The sequence below is a fragment of the Aythya marila genome (genome assembly GCF_965140915.1).
Source record: "Aythya marila genome assembly, chromosome: 18".
In the NCBI taxonomy this organism is placed as follows: Eukaryota; Metazoa; Chordata; class Aves; order Anseriformes; family Anatidae; genus Aythya; species Aythya marila.
The window spans coordinates 7,884,703-7,900,165 of NC_139059.1; the positions used below are offsets into that span (position 1 = coordinate 7,884,703).

General features: G+C 50.0%; 1 protein-coding gene across 7 annotated transcripts in view; it reads left to right on the plus strand.

The window, feature by feature from the left end:
- The window catches only part of TNRC6C (trinucleotide repeat containing adaptor 6C), a 244,675-nt gene that overhangs the window by 53,938 nt on the left and 175,274 nt on the right, over positions 1-15,463 (plus strand). For all 7 annotated transcript variants that reach the window (XM_082774728.1, XM_082774732.1, XM_082774733.1 and 4 more), the window contains exon 2: positions 13,231-13,292. The gene's annotated coding sequence lies outside the window, so the exon portion shown is untranslated. The remainder of the gene's footprint in view (positions 1-13,230; positions 13,293-15,463) is intronic.

Genomic DNA, 15,463 nt, shown 5'->3' on the forward strand with positions numbered 1-15,463 from the left:
CCCAAAGCAATATGTGGCTGGTCAGCGTGTATTGTAGAAAACAAGGGTGTTCATTTTATTTTATTTATTTTCTTCTTGTCTCATCTTTGTAAAGACAACAGCTCGGCCCCAAAGTGGCCAGCTCCATATTTCAAGCACGCTCGGTTTTGGTAAGGCAGCAAAACTGGAGCTGGTGAAAGGGCAGAGGTTTGGCTGGATCGGGCATCTGCTTGCACTTTCCTGTTGGAGAACATTACTGTGAAAGGGGATCTGCTGGCAAGAAAGTGGAGAGAGCTGCTGCTTTTCACATGCTCATCTGTTTTCACATGAAAACAAGAGTATTCATTATTGGTTATTCATTATTCTCCCATCTAATAAACTTGCCAGGCAGGCAGCGAGCGGGAGCTGCAGCATGCTGCCTCGTGCAGCCCGTCCCACATCCGGAGTAGCAGATAATGAATGGGCAAATCAAACGTCTTTCCCAAAAACTCCGTCTGAAAATTATTCAGCCCAGCAGATATTCTCGAATAGCAGAAATATCTGCAGAAATTTGGCTTGGTTACGGTGGGCTTACAAACAGAAGACCTGAATTTGCAGTGACTGATTGAGGTAGCTTTGCTTGGCGGTTTCACTTATGAAACGTAATGATAATTTTCCCTTTGTTTAGCACCTTCCATCTGAAGGTCTCCTCATACAGGCTCAGTTGGTTGTGGTAAGACCCCTCCCCTGCTAATTTTGACAGTACGGGCACCCGTTTAATGCTGAAATGTAGACTCGTTTCTTACGCTTGCATACAGCAAAGCAGTGGCAGAGCTGCGGGCACAGCCCGGCTCTCGTCCTAGACCCTATTTCTTCTTTTATTGTTTGAACTGATCTGAAACTTCCCGGTAAGGTTAGCATGACAGCAAACGTGCACCTGCTAGTGCCACATGAAATCTACCAAAAAAGCATGCAAAATGATCTTCGTTATTTGTGCTAACTGGGCAAAACCGGAGGGGAAGATGTAACAACTTTAAAAAAGCAATCTCTTTTGCGTGAAGGCAGCAACGATTTCAGTTTTTTTTTTTTTTTTTCTCTTTGAGGTTTCCGAATTAAAAAGAAGTCAAGGAATTTCTACCGTCGGTTGAAAAAGAACAGCAATATTTTGTGGAAAACCCACTTTGTTCTGGGTTTTCTGCTGATTTAACAGCTGTGTTGAAAACAAAACGCCAGAATTAGCATGTATTGCTCAGCTCTGCTCTCCAGCCGGAACCAAATCTCTGGGTTTGCCGGGGCTGCGTTGAGGCTGTGCCGGTTCTGGAGCCGGGATGAGTGCAGTTGAGCAACCAGCACTGGCTGCATTGCAAGAAGAGTTAATCCACTGCCATCTGTCTTTATTACGCTGCCTTTGTTGGACACCACAGCCTGGAAATCCAGCAATGAAACCCAGTTGTTCATTGCCATTCATCATAGTTATTGCTGGAGTTGTGTAATGAAGAGGGGAAGTGCTGTTTATTGCTCTCCCCTCTTTAGAAACTATCCTTGGGGGTAGTTATGGATGGTTATTGAATTCAGGCGCGGGGCTCTGGGAGGGCCTCCCTTCGTTCTGTTTATGCGTTGAACCACGAGGTCTAATGTGGTTTTATGTCTCCTTTTGCTTTGAGGCTGCTCTGCTGCCTGCTTTTGTTCTCAGTGGTGTAGAGTTTGGCTACCTGGCTCCTGGCATGAAGGGAAAACGAAGCTGGTTGGAGCTTTTAATGTGGCAAAAACGCAGGAGGTGCGTGGCCACCGTTCTGCCCCGCAGAAAGGCACCGAACACGGACAGCAGTCAGAGTTTAAAGCATCGGTATGGTCAGGAGTGGAGCTTACCCCTGATGGCTTGGGAGCAGGACATCAACATCTTGGGCCAGGCACTGGCTGTGTGGGAGGGATGGAGGAGGGAGGTGGAAGACCCAAACGTAGCTCTTCAGGGAGAATTGCAGCATGTCTCACTGGGGGCTGCACGGGTTAAACTTTGGAGTCATTGGAAAATAACTGTAATGAAGTCGTTCAATAAGTTGGTTGCACATCATGCTTGCTACGTAGCAGAATGAGATTTGGGAGGATTTGGGGTGAAATACGCTCCCTCTAGGCTTTGTGTCCTCACAGAAGCTCAGATTTCAGGGGAGTTTCCAGAGCCTCAAAGCTGATGGGCTAAAAGTGAATGAAAACGGGATTCTGTGCAACAAGAAACACATTTGGGACATGTCTGCTGAGCAGATAGGCACTATGACTGAATTACCAACGGCTTGTTTGTGCAAACAAGAAGGGAAGGGACAGAGGGTCTTGGATGCTAAGTTATGGAGGGAAAGAGCTGCCTGTCCGTGTCTGAGCCCATATTCCAGCAGTGGTTCTAAGGGTGGTGCGTAATGGGTATGAGACCAGCTTCAAGGAAGGGTCTGAAGGCGTGGAAATAGTCGGAGTCTCAGTTGTGCTCCCAGATAGCAGATAGCCGGCGCCTGCCAAAGTTGCTGCTGATAAGGGGATTCTGCAGCAAGTAATTAAAACTCAGCCCCCTGGTACTTACCGAAAGGGGAAACTGCTGGGACTTGGTAGGATTTTGTTGAAAATGACCAGGAAGCTGATTCTTAACGTGCTATGGGAAAGCTCAGAGAATTCAATCTAAGAGAGGGGCCAGGCAGGTTTCAGACTGCCTTGGCACAGCAGCAGCGCTGCAGGAGCCGTTGGGGTCTGCCAAAAAGTCAGGGTAAGTCCAGCAAACAAAACAAAAACGCTGGTGACACAGGCAGAATTCCTTCCCGGAGAAAAGTGTACGTTGACTTGGAAAGAAACCTGTGCAGTGATTTTGGACTACAGTTAGTTCTCTTTTCCCTGAGGTAGCTTTACTGGAAGACAGATAGATCTAAACAGACAGCTTTGCATATTAAGTACATTTTTGCTAGACACCGGTTGTCTGAGAAACTAATTTGTGACAACAGAGTATAGTTTAGTAGACATTATCTTAAACAGTTTGCAGTGAAGTGTGGGTTCAGCAATATAACCCTGCTGCCTGCAAAGTCTCATCTGAGGGGTGGTGGAAAATTATGCCCCAGTAATAGAGTACTTATTGATGGGGTTTGCAGACTCCAAGCCTGATATATTGCTGGCTCTTTCAATTATGGAACGGCACCAATGAAGCATGGATTGTTATCTGCTGACATCTTGTACAGCAGAAAAATGAAAAGCAGGAATTCCTATGTCAGAGCCACTTGGGACACAGAGAAGTATAAAGAAACAGATGAGGCAAAACAAAAAACTCAGCGTGGCTCGAGTCCCAGGAGCTGCCATCACTTGATCGTTTTCCAGAAAGTGGAGGCTCAGCACTGGGGAATGGCAGGGGTAAGGAGAAGGGGTGTCACGAGAAGTTTCCCACAGCTGTGTGGTCCTGTCCCCTCCGGCAGGCTTAGCAAAGAGCACGAGGTGCTGCTGCCGCCCGGAGCATCAGGGTGGGAAGAGGGAAGGCGATGGCATGAGCAGCCAGGACAGGCGGCTCCCTGGCAGTCGTAACGCTCGTGTCAGGAGGCAGAGCCCAGAGCCCAGCAGCCCTGCACATACCGAAGGCTCATCGACAGGCGTTACGGGAGTGACTTCTCCTCGAGTGCCTCTGCTGTTGAATTTTGGGACAGATGTTGTTGGATCCTGCACCTCCAAGGGCTGAGCTTCCTTAGTAATGGGTGGCCGTGATGCTGTGGATATCACAGCGTAATCTCATCTTGGTACAGGCACTAAAGGAAGGAGCCCTTGGCCAACAGCTCTTTAAGCACCAAGAAGCTGCTTGGAAAGGCTCCTCCGAAGGAGAGTGCCTGTGTGAAGGTGAGGCATTACAGATCCAGCTCAACTCCAAGCCAGGGAATTTTCCATTTTGTTCCTGTTTCACCCTAATAGTTATAATTTCATTATAAACATTGTCTTCCAGAAAAACATCCCAAGTGAACAGTCTTCCTAATGGAAAGCTTTAGGTGCACATTCATCTTCAAGTCCATGATAATCCTTTTAAGTTCTAAGACAAGTCATGCTTCAGGTCTTAGCAAGGCTCAGCCCCTGGACTGCTTTTCCTCTGAATCATTCTTCCACTTTACGACGGAATTAAAAAATCCCATGAGAGATGCTTGTTTTTTAGGAAATACCCGGACAATCTGAGAACAATTAGGCTATATGCAGTCACTGTAATTTCAGAAAGTTTATTTGAAAGAAGCCCCTGGACTACAGCTTCCCCTCGCCGTAGTTAATGGTCGAACAGATCGCTGCACGTACCTGCACTGATCTCAGTACTTACAAGAAATGCCTGGGTGGCACAGCTGGAGATGGCAGCCCGATGCTTTGATGTCTGCTTGCCAAAAGAAGTTGTTTTCTGGTTAAGATGAGGATCCAAATCAGCCTTTGCAGAAGAAAGTCAGGGGTAATAAACTATGAGGAGTGGGGGAAAGGCAGGGGCTTTGTAACACAGCAGAGATGGGGGCTCTGGGCCCCGCGACCTCCTTTGCCACTGGTTAGCTTTGTCTCCATCATCCTGCTGTTTGATCTCACCTCTCCTCCGCTTATTCATCTGGAAGATTCACTTAATTATATTAGTCAACTTCACGGAGGTGTTGTGAAGCTTAATTAAGGCTTGGCAAGCCTGTCAAGAGCCGCTGGCAGAACGCTGCGAAGTGCCTTTCAGACACGGACACGGGGAAGGGGAAGGCTGCTGGGGGTTGGCCATATGGAGCTGTCGAGCCCCTGCCACTGCGCTGGACCACGGATTCAGGGAAATACTGAGTGTGCTGAGGAGCTACCCGTGTAAAGACTTCTTGTTCTGTGGTAGGTGAGCCTGTGTTACCCTCGTGTTCCCATGCGGCTGATTTGGAGAGGGGAGCGCGTGCATCAGCGCTGCGCATGGAAACGCAGCAAGCACAGCTCCGCTCCTCCTGACTCCTACCAAAACCGGCCGGAGCTTGAAAGTTCAGCCGGGCACCTGTGGCTGGCTGCTGTCAGCTCTCGTTTCACCCTCGGGAGGGTTTTCGCATGACGCACCCCAAGGGGTGAATTGACATTCATCGCTCCTCCAGGGGAAAAAGCATATGGAGGCTCCGCCGGGACGGGCTCCATGATCTGCATTGCCAATCAGCGCCTGTCTGAGCCTCAGCTGGGAACACCGTGCCGCTAACGAGCCTCCCTGCTCCCCCGCTTCCCGCTGCAATCTGTCAGCTGCTAAATACGGCTTCGGCAGCGCTCGAGCCGATGAGCAACCTCCAGCAGCAGCTTATTACGGAGAGGTGGTAGCCTCTGCATATTTGAGGAGCAGCCGGTTTCTATTATACAGACCTTCTCAGTCTTCCCCGTAACTTGGTAAAACTGGATCAGCCTTAAAAATGAATATTTAGTCAGAAAGTAAAAGAGAATGGTTCTGCTTAGCTTGAGGAATATTTCTCAGAGTGGTTGTATTTAGGGCATTTAAAAATACCACTCCCTGTAGAAGCTCGGAGTTTTGTCTACTTGTTTATGTTTCTTTCACTCCGGATGCTATTGTTTCCTTACAGTTTCCACTGAGCTTGAAATTGCTGGCTACGCAGGAGGAAATTAGTTTGTAATTAAAGCCAAGTTAATAACGATTCCCGCAGAGTCTGCTGGTCCTATTGCTCGGAGCGAGGCGCTGTGCCTTTGTCCTGCCTGTGAGCACGGTCGGGCCCCGCTGCCCAGCTCCAGGCGCAGGCAGGGATCGTTTCCACGCGGCGCTAACTGCACCAGCACACAACATGGGCAGGACTCGAGGTCTTTCAAGTCCTTGCACCCCACCAATTAGAGCTGATGGCGTTACATCAAAACGAGATGAGGAGAAATAGCGCAGTTTTCAACCCTGCAGCCTGAGGATGGTTTATGGAAGGTTCAGGACTGGAAGCTTTGGGCTTAGCCTTGCCACGTGTGGGTCTGTACCTCCACCGGAGATCTTTTATTTTTAAGGGGATGTAAAAACTGAGAGCTGCTTGGATACTCGCTCATTGCAATGTGCTGCCCTGTTGGTGTGGACAGAGGTGGCGTGCTGCTGATGTGCCACCGCTGCGAGGACCGAGGGGCTGCGCTCGCCTGCTGTGGGTGTCCCTCACCCCTATACATGCACAGTGCGTTGCTTCTCCCATTGCTCCATCCTCACCTGCCATATGTCCATGAGCATGGTGGTGCCACAGCACCTCTGGCACCTCGAGGAGCCCGTACGCGGGGCACACCATGCCCCATCCCCGCAGCAGCTCCATCACCAGTCCCAGCAGATCAGAAAGATCTGGGTAGTTGGAGGTTTCCTGTGGCTGGACACCCCCTGAGCACTTGCTTAATGGAGTCCCTTGAATTCCCAGTGTGACTTGATGGCATTTTTAGGCTGATTTTGATTCCCCCTTTCCAGTTAAAGATTTTCCTGCTTTCAGATGTTGTGGATGAAGTCCTGAGGGCGGCTGGAAAATGTTCTGACTTGTTTTGATGTTGAGGTTCACCGTGTTTGCAAGGAAACGAGCCTTATCCAGGCATGTCTCACAAACGTGCCTGCCTGCTTCTCTTACGAACTTCCAAATTGGCTGGCTGTTTTCTAGACAATTTGGTAATGAGGTGGTGGACATCAACTAAATGATTTCCTTGTGTAAAGATGACCAGCAAACTGTCTTCCCAGTGCGCAGGTAACACAGGCGTAGTTTTGGTACCTGAGTTTAGCAGAAGGAGGGAAGGGGTGCGTGTGTCTGTGTTCTGGACTGCAAGGAAAAAGTAAAAAATCTCAGCAGAAATCCTTATTTTCTGAGTGACCTCAGCACTTGGCCAGAATCACATGGGGCTTGGTTCCAGGGCTGATGCAAGCACTTAATCTCGTCCTGGAATTGGGGACTATTGGGCACATGAAGTAACCAAACGTACTCGCGTACTTGTGCGTAGCTGCACCCGAGAGCCTGTGTCTGAGCGGTGTTTGGGTTCTTGAGCATCAAGGTCAGGCTCTGAGGATGGGATGTAGGCTGGATTCAAGTGGGCTTAGAAATCCGAATGCAAATGATTAAATTGAAGGCTTACTCCCAGCTCCTGTCATACCCTACAGGCACCCAGAGTTGTAGCTCTTGAAATTTTTCCTTTTCCACAGAGTCACAGGCTGGGTGAGGCTGGAAGGGACCCCTGGAGGTCACCTCGTTGTTTCTGGAGGTTGTCTGATCTTGTCCTTTTGACCTGGCATATCTCGTGATCTTTATTTGGGGGAAAGGAGCGTTTGAACACCCCTAAGATGAATTTGCAGCCGGCCTATGGGGATGGGTTTGACCCACCCTTGAGCTGGATCTCTGCCTGGATGAGCCTTTGGAGCATCAGCAGAGGCTCTGGGCTGGGCTGCAAGAGAAAACCACGAGCCCTGCTGGGAAAGATTGTCTGCCAAAATGGGGAGAGAGACCAAAAGATACTGGACAGAAATGAAAACTTGGGAATTTCCCCAGGGGGTTAAAATAAACTCCACGGCCCAATTAAAAGAAAAGGAAAAAAAAAAAAAAAAAGTGACTCCTTTTGAAAGGTTGCAATTAGGTGGATAGGATCTGTCCCACCTGACCCGAGAGACAGCCCGCAGGTCTCAGCATCCGCACCGATCACTCAGACCTCATTTACCATCGATGGAGAGAAATGGGCACCTCCAGCAGGCAATTGCACTCGTCTGGCAGCGGCTGCCTAAAATAGGTCAGACAAATCACTCCTATTTCTCTCCACTTACGCACTTAAGAGACTAACTCAAGTACAGCCACTTGCCTTGGGGACCTCTGGCAGCGGGGGAGTCCTCCTGAAGTGCCAGCAGCAGAACGCCCCCTCCCAGCCCCTCCAAAACCCCCAAAGCAAGGAGAGGACGAGTGGGGACTTCCCAAACCCCACACCAATTGCATACCGAGTCAGCCCATCCAGAGCAGTGAATATTTCCCCAGAACAGCCCAGCCTGAGCTCTGGCTGCTTGGAGGATCTGGGAACTTTGGAAAGGGCGATCGGGATCGATCCATTTCCCTGGGTAAATCACTTGGAGAGCCTTAGATGTGAAACCATGTTGGTTATCAGCGTCCTCGTGCAGTAATACGGGGTTTGGTGAGTTCTGGAAAGATTTTCCTGTGAAACAGCCTTTTTACGCCTTCCCTGAGTGAAGTATTTTGCTACTCAGATTTGTGATTTAATAATCATAAATAATGGAGCCCTTAGTGCTATATTTTTAAATGACTGAATGGTGAGAATCTACTTTAAGAAATTGTATGAATGCCTATCACTTGTGTGCATATAAATGTATTCAATTAGCACTCAAATCTTGAGTTATCTCCTGATGGAAGGCAAAACCTTTTGAATTCAGTCCCATGCAAGAAATACTGTGTCATTTAACTCACAAAAGGATGCCATGCACTTAACAGATAATGACTGAAGAGGATTTTGCTGTATTGCCTGCTCAGCTGCTTGTGAGGACAAAGAAAATAATTCCCCTTTTAGGATCCGATGGGGTAATGAGGAAGCCCTCTCTGCACTGATCTCACCTAACACCAAGAAGGGAAAGGCAATAGCCCAAATGGCTGCGATTTCACTGTCGGGCTCTTCCACGTACTTTCTGTGTTTTGTCTGTGGTGCTAAGCCCGTGGCTAACCTGCCTCTGAACCTGCCACCAGCACACGGAGATTACTCACCCTGGATACTGCACTTCAGCAAACGCAGAATTAGCCCTGGCTAAGTAATCTTGTTAGCGTGATTCAGTGTTAAATGGATCTCGATTAAATGGGCCTTTATATCGTCCCAGCTGGAGATGATAAGCCTCCACAAGGAAATGGCAGGAGACCGGAGGAAATTGCTTTACTCCAGGCTGGGACGTTTAACCCCATAAAACGCTTCCTGCTCCCCTCTGCCTCTGCTGCTGCTCCCTTGCCCGGGACCATTTGCTTTAGTCCTTGGTGGCCATGGGGGACAGCAGGGACACAGGACGAGGGCTGAGGGATCTCCTCCTGCCACCCTTTTGTTGGGACAAGAATAGGGTGGCCCTGAGGGACTGGGTAGAGATGATCTCCTCGGTGCTTATTTTATGATCCTAATAACTCCTTCATCAGCACAGGTGGGTTTTTTCTTCCAAGCTCTCGCTCCAGATGCTGGTGCCGGGTGCCCGAGCATCCCGCAGGCAGTGCAACTGGTGCCACCCATAGTTTGTTAAGCACCAAACTCCAGGAGAGGGGAATCTTGAGGCTCATCTGAAGAGAAATAGATTGCTTAAATGTGCCGCTGGGACTTCTTGGGAATGGCTTGGGGTTTATCTGTGTGAGATAGAAATCAGCACGGCGCGTTGTGCATCACAACCTGACACCTCATTTCTCCTCGCTATTAGATTTGGCAGCACGTGCGTGGTCTGGGTAAGAGGGAAATGGCATTGAAACCCCCAAAGGGATTCAAACGTGGGGGAGAATTGTGGGGCACTGCTGTGACAGGGACAGGAGAGCTGGGACGGCAGTACCGGGGTTCGTTCCTCCTGGTGGGAAGGGGCTTTGCCCTCCGAGGAGCCCTGGTTGTCTGAAACAAGGGTGGGCGAGATGCTGTGTTGCAGGTGGAAGCAGGCAAGATTAGGGAGGAAAAAAATCAAATAAAGAGCCTCATCTATGGCCCATGCTAGTGGGCATTGTTAGTAAAGGTTTCCTGGGCCAGATGACAAGGTAGTCACCGAACTGCCCTGCATCTCTGCTCTCAGCCTGCCCGGCGTTACCCGACGGGTGCGCTCAGTCCCTGCCTGCTGTGACTCCACGAGGCAGATTCCCTGTGGGGGGAGACACGTGGGGAGTCTCTGCTCTGTGCAAGTCAGATGGTCTGACGTCTTTTTTTCCAGACCTTTGACAAAAATACGGTAAACATTCAATTATTTGAATTTTTCCATAAACTTTGCATTTGAGGTGGCTCTGCATGACTGTGATATTTTCCAGACGTGGATCCCAGCACCGCCAAGGCAGCCGCTTGGAGAGTGGCTGCAGAAGGGCAAGAAATTACATAATCTATTAAAGATTTCCTTCATTATCCCTCTAATCAAGGCTTCTATCAGTCTCCTTTGATGCGCTGCTGGAAGAAAAAAAAAAAAAAAAAAAAAAAAAAAAAGATCTTCAAGTAAACTGATGCTGGAGATAATTAATTAACTTGCCATCCTCCTGCCTTGCAGACAGAGACAGTGAAAGAAAGAAGTGTCCTTTGCAATTACTGATCTGCGCTTTTCCATCCTAGTGCTGACAGCTCGTAGGACATGGAGTGGAAAAGCATTTTACCAAACTTTCAGGCTTTGACCATCAATTCCGGCACTTGAGAATATTTTCTCCTGCTTGTATTTCTCACGCTGTTAGACAACGCTCCTGATGGTGAAAAATGGGTTTAATACTCGGACAGTTAAAGTTGCGCGTAGTCTCGCCTGGTAATGTTATTTTCCTTATGCTTTCCTTACAGCAAATACCCTCACCTCTGCTATTGTCAGATTATTGTACATGAAGTCCCTCTTTAGTAGGATAGAATAGAAAATCAAGAATGAGAACTGGGTCAGTAACAGCGATGCTGCACACGGCTGTCGGCATTCGCCAAAATTCTTTGTGGGGTTTAGCAGGGGATAGGGGGGTGGCTCCCATCCCTCCCATCCCAGGAACCCAGCTTTTTCATGCAAACAGGCGGATGGCTTTCCAGACATCTCTGCTGGACTCGAGATCGCACAGTTATGGTTTCTCTCTGTAATGATGTGCAAGCAGGGTTTAAACTTGGCTGTCACCTCGGACCATGGCTGGGGTAGCAGGAGGAGCTTTGCTGGCCACTTCACCCAGCTGAGACTTCTCCTTTTACAAAGGATGTCCTTTTTGCTTAGGATCTCCTGTGTTTCCAGCTCTGTGAGCCCTTGAAATAACATTTCAAATTCTAAACTAGTCTGTCTGTCTTTAAACTTCCCATTTTTGGTACTGCTTGAGCAGCCAGAGCCGAGCACGGACGGCTGGGCAGGCTGTCAGGGCTTGGCACACAGTGCTGCTCAACCCCACAGCACCCTCAGCAAAACCCCTTGGTGGTAAACCAAGGAAAAAGCACTTAATAGAGGCAGTGCTTTTAGGAAGTTATCTGGGAAAATGAGAGGTTTCACTTGTTGGTAGCCAGCAGCATGTAAATGCGGGGTGGATTTATGGCAAAGGAAAACTTCATTCATTTGGTTCGGATCTAGCAATTTGTATGTAAATCAGTTGGTACTTGTATGTAAATCAGTATGGAGTTGTATGTAAATCAGACGGTTCTCGCAGGACATATTAAAGACCAAGGAAGCCAGGGATGGGATTGCTGCAGTAGCAGAAACTTCTACACTTCTCTTTCTGGAGGAAACGCCTCTATTGCTGCCATGAGGCAGCCCGGCAGCTCTCGCCTCCCTGTGCACACCCATTCAGAAAAGGGGGATCAGGAGGCACCGACACACACCACACATTTGCTCATTTGTCTTTTTCTCTTCCACGTGCTGGTGCCCGTCCTCTCCTTGTGTGCTGCCAGGGTTGTGCCAACATTGGCGCGCTCTGCAAACAGCCCTGCAAGGTCATGAAATGAATCAGCGCGGGAGCAAAGCCTTGAAGAAGATTTTTGAGTTGTTTGCTTAGCTGGACAGATGCCTTGCCTTCTAGTCATGTTTTTGGAGCAGCCGTGGTGGGTGCTGTTGCAGAAGGAGCTCGGTGGTTGTGGCCAGCACCCAGCACCCAGCTCTCAGCCACTGAAGGCTGCGGTGGCTGCTCGCAGGGACATCCTCGTCACCTCCTGCTGCTGCTGGGCTGTGGCTATCTGGAAACGGAGACCCAAGGGGACAGAGGCTTTCTGGTAGAAGTGGTCGCCTTTAGGAAACTGGGGACCAGTCCCTTCTTCCTGGCTTTCTGGGAATGTTCTCAGCTTTGAAGCATCTGCTGGCAACCTCTCACAGTTTCAGCTGGCCCCTTAAAACAGCAGCTCTCTTGCAAACCCTAATTCCTTGCCCGGCCTGTAAGTACGGAAAAGCTCCTAATGCACGTCCTTTCTCACACACTCCTTGTACACAGACCTCTCAAGAATAAATAAATAAATAAATCTGCTAATTAATTTTAAGCCTCTTTGTGGCAAAGCCTAAGCACCGGATTTACCAAGATACCGGGGGGTCCATCTGGTGCAAAAAGCTCGCCCTCTTGCCAAGGTATTTGTTTTACTGAGGCCTTTGGGCCCAGAAATTTCCCCCTGGCAGCAGCAGTGCCAGCTGTACTGACCTGGGAAGTTGCATAATGTGCTGATGGATGGTGAAAAACGGCTTCTTGACCAGAAGCCAGAGTGGTTTCTCTTGGGCTGCTCCCACACGTGAAACCTGTGCACGATGGCTTCACGGCACCCATCGCATCGCGCCGAGTGATGGGATCAAACCTGGTGGCAGTGCTGGGTTTTAGAAGCGGGGGATGAGAAGCAGAGTGGGAGCCTAATGAGGCTTTGGGAGTTTTATTGTCCAGACTCCTTAGGATATCTTTTTTTTTAAAAAAAAAAAAAAAAGAAAGAAAACAGATGCATAAAGGCAGGCTCCTGATGTCTTTGCCCTTCCCTTGCCAAAGCGGGTTTGGCCGGGAAATGCAGAGGCTTGGTAACAAAACTCATGGTCTTACACTGCAGCAGGTTCAGACAGAGACCTGTGTGGTGGCAGAGGGCACGAGTGCCGGTCACTGCTCCTACAGCAAGGGCACTTTCCAAACTGAGACCGATTCTGCCAGGCAGAACAGCGCCTACAGCACACCACCACGGGGCTTCTGTGGCGGAGCAGTGGCACACACACATGCCCCTTGCAGCTCCCCTGCTCTGTTCTGTGCCTTTCATCATCCTGGCCACCCTTCCTTGCCATTTCTAATCCTGACACATCTTTTTCAAGGAGCATATTACAGCTTTGTTAGTGGTAACTTGTTTCGGTTCCCCAAAAGATTTGGGTTGACTCTGGGATTGGAGAGAGAGAGGGAGCAACCAATGAGGAGAGTTATTTGTTTTAACTTAATCTATCCTTCTGTGCTAATTAGCAGGACATTTGCTCATGGTGAGAGAAGAGTTTGCCAAGTAGAAAAATAAAATAAGCTGGGCAGGGAACATTGTGCCAGTTTTAAAGCGTTGAATGCAACGGAGAGTAACAAAAGTAAACACAAAATGCATCTTTCCTCCCCATGTAGGAACACCCCATCCTTCCCAAGTGAGCTGCTGCCTGACAGTCTTTTTCTTATCTTTTTTTTTTTTGTCTTTCAGCAAAGAATAAACCACCAGACAGGCCCCTACCAGAAAACAGCTTTTGAAGGAGTCAAGAGCAGGTAGGGATTCTGCTTCAGATGATAACCATGAGAAATGTTTGCTTGTAAATTTGGTGCCGTGCAACCGTGTGGGACCCGACGGGAGGAGCGGGGCTGGGCTGGAGCCAGTCCCAAGCAGTCGGCAGACCCCAGCCCACCGCTGGCAGGAGGGCTCGTGCTGTGGGCATGTGTCTGTGGGGTCGTGCGAGGAGCCTGGTGGGTCGTGCCCAGTGTGGGATCTGTGCCCAGCCCCGCACCGTGCTGCCCTCCTGGCCCAGCAGGGGCTGGTGAGGGGCTGTGCGTGACCTCAGGTGCTGCTCACAGCACCGCTGGGCCCGGAGAGCTGGAGATACCCATCGTCTTGTTCAGCTGCTGGCTTTGTCTTCTCTTCCCCCTTTTCTCTGCTTGTAATGAAAATCTCGGGCAGGGTTATATATTCCATCCCACATTTGTGTGTGTAGAAAACACTGCTGCTGTGAGCAATGTAGGAATGTCTCTTTCTGTAGGGTAACCTTGAAGGGTTAAGCTCAAGCACCTGGATTAGGAGGACTCGAATGTTGTGCCATGTGTCGTGCAAATGGTTACTCCAAATGTTTGCAATCTTGGCAAGGCTTTCTTGCAGACAAGCTGAAGTAATTTTCCTTACATGCACAAAACAGTCTGCAGAAGCACTGAAATTGTTAAAAAAAGACCTGAGCATGCTGCTAAAATTCAAGTGATTGTGCTGTATTTTGTTTGAATTTTTAATTCATCTCCTGCTAGCTTCCCTTGGTTAGTGGTCAGGTCTGACTTCACCTCCAAGTTGAGTCTTGCGAGACACAGCTTGTGGCTGATTGCATCTCACGGGGGGGAAAGGGACTTGCTCTGGAATCTTGCTTTAATCTTCAGGGATAATTTAGGATAAATTAGGGCTGTGTGGGCCAGGCAGCTGGTGATGGCTTGCCCACAATGTGATCCCCATGCCAGATAGTGCTGAGAGGGGGGAAAGGGCCCAATGGCTCTGCTGGCAAACCCCAGCTGGGTGAGAGCAGCTCACGGGAGAAGGTAGGGCATGGGCATGGAAATGGGCTCAAAAGACCGAAGCCATGGGTGGCCTGGATTTCAGAGCTGGCTCAATGTTCCCTGTCTGAGCTTTTTTTCTTAGATACAGCTCTGAGAACTAAAATCAGTCAGATACTGGGCTTGCTTTAGGCAGATGCTAACTTGCTCTTCTATCCTCCAAGTCATCCAGAGGTGATGCAAACGTGCTTCGGGCGATGCTGAGCTCATCAGCCAGCAGTTCAGCTTCAGCTTGGTGCCGACACGGGGACAGCAGGCGTGTGTCTGCCTGTGAAGCTCAGTGCAGGCAGCGCCAGGCACGGGGCCGGGGGCTCCGTGGAGCAAGCAGCGGCTGCGGATCCCCCGCGGGGAGCACGGCGCAGAGCAGCAGCGTGCCCCTGTGCCCCAGCATCACGTGCCAGGCTCCTCGGGGGCTTGAGTCAGGAATCTTCCTGGCCTGGGTTTTCCCATCCACATTTCACCAAGGGCACATTTGAATATTTAGCTTGCTGGAGCTTTCAGCACGGGCTGAAGTTTTGCTGCTGTCAGCGAGACGTGCATAAGGGTCTTCTCCCCGGAGAGCAGTTCCCGATGTGGTTGCGTTTGCGCTCACGTCACAGCCGTGCAGGTGTGGCAGTGGGAGCAGTGCTCATTGTAACTGAAAGGCAACGCGGGTTCCTTCTCCTTATTTTAACTCCGCAGGCTCTGCCCTCCTGATGCCCGCTGGGTTACAGGGGCTGGCACCAGCGCTGCCAAAAACGGGCCAGAGCTGACACCCGGCAGAGCCGTGCAGAGATTTCCTAGGGGCTGGTGGCACAGGGGCAATCTGGAGCAAGTTTCAGAGCAAGCAGCAAGGGGTTGTTACCGGGGCAGACCTGGCACCGGGTCACCTGAGGGCAGCCAGATTGCCTCAGCTGCCTTTAAAGGGTTTATCCCAGGAGGCAGCTGTCCTGCTCTTGAAATCCAGCCGGCAGCGGGTGGGATCCATCCCTCCCCTGCTGCACCCCGGTGCTCCCAGCCCTGCAGCCTGCTGCAACGTTTGCATCGGCTCTTTGGGATGTGGCTGGGATGGGATGGGCCCCACACGGTGCCCCTGGCTGGGATTCGCCAGCTGTACCCCCAAAGGGCAGCGCTGAGCTCTCGAGAGCTCTCCT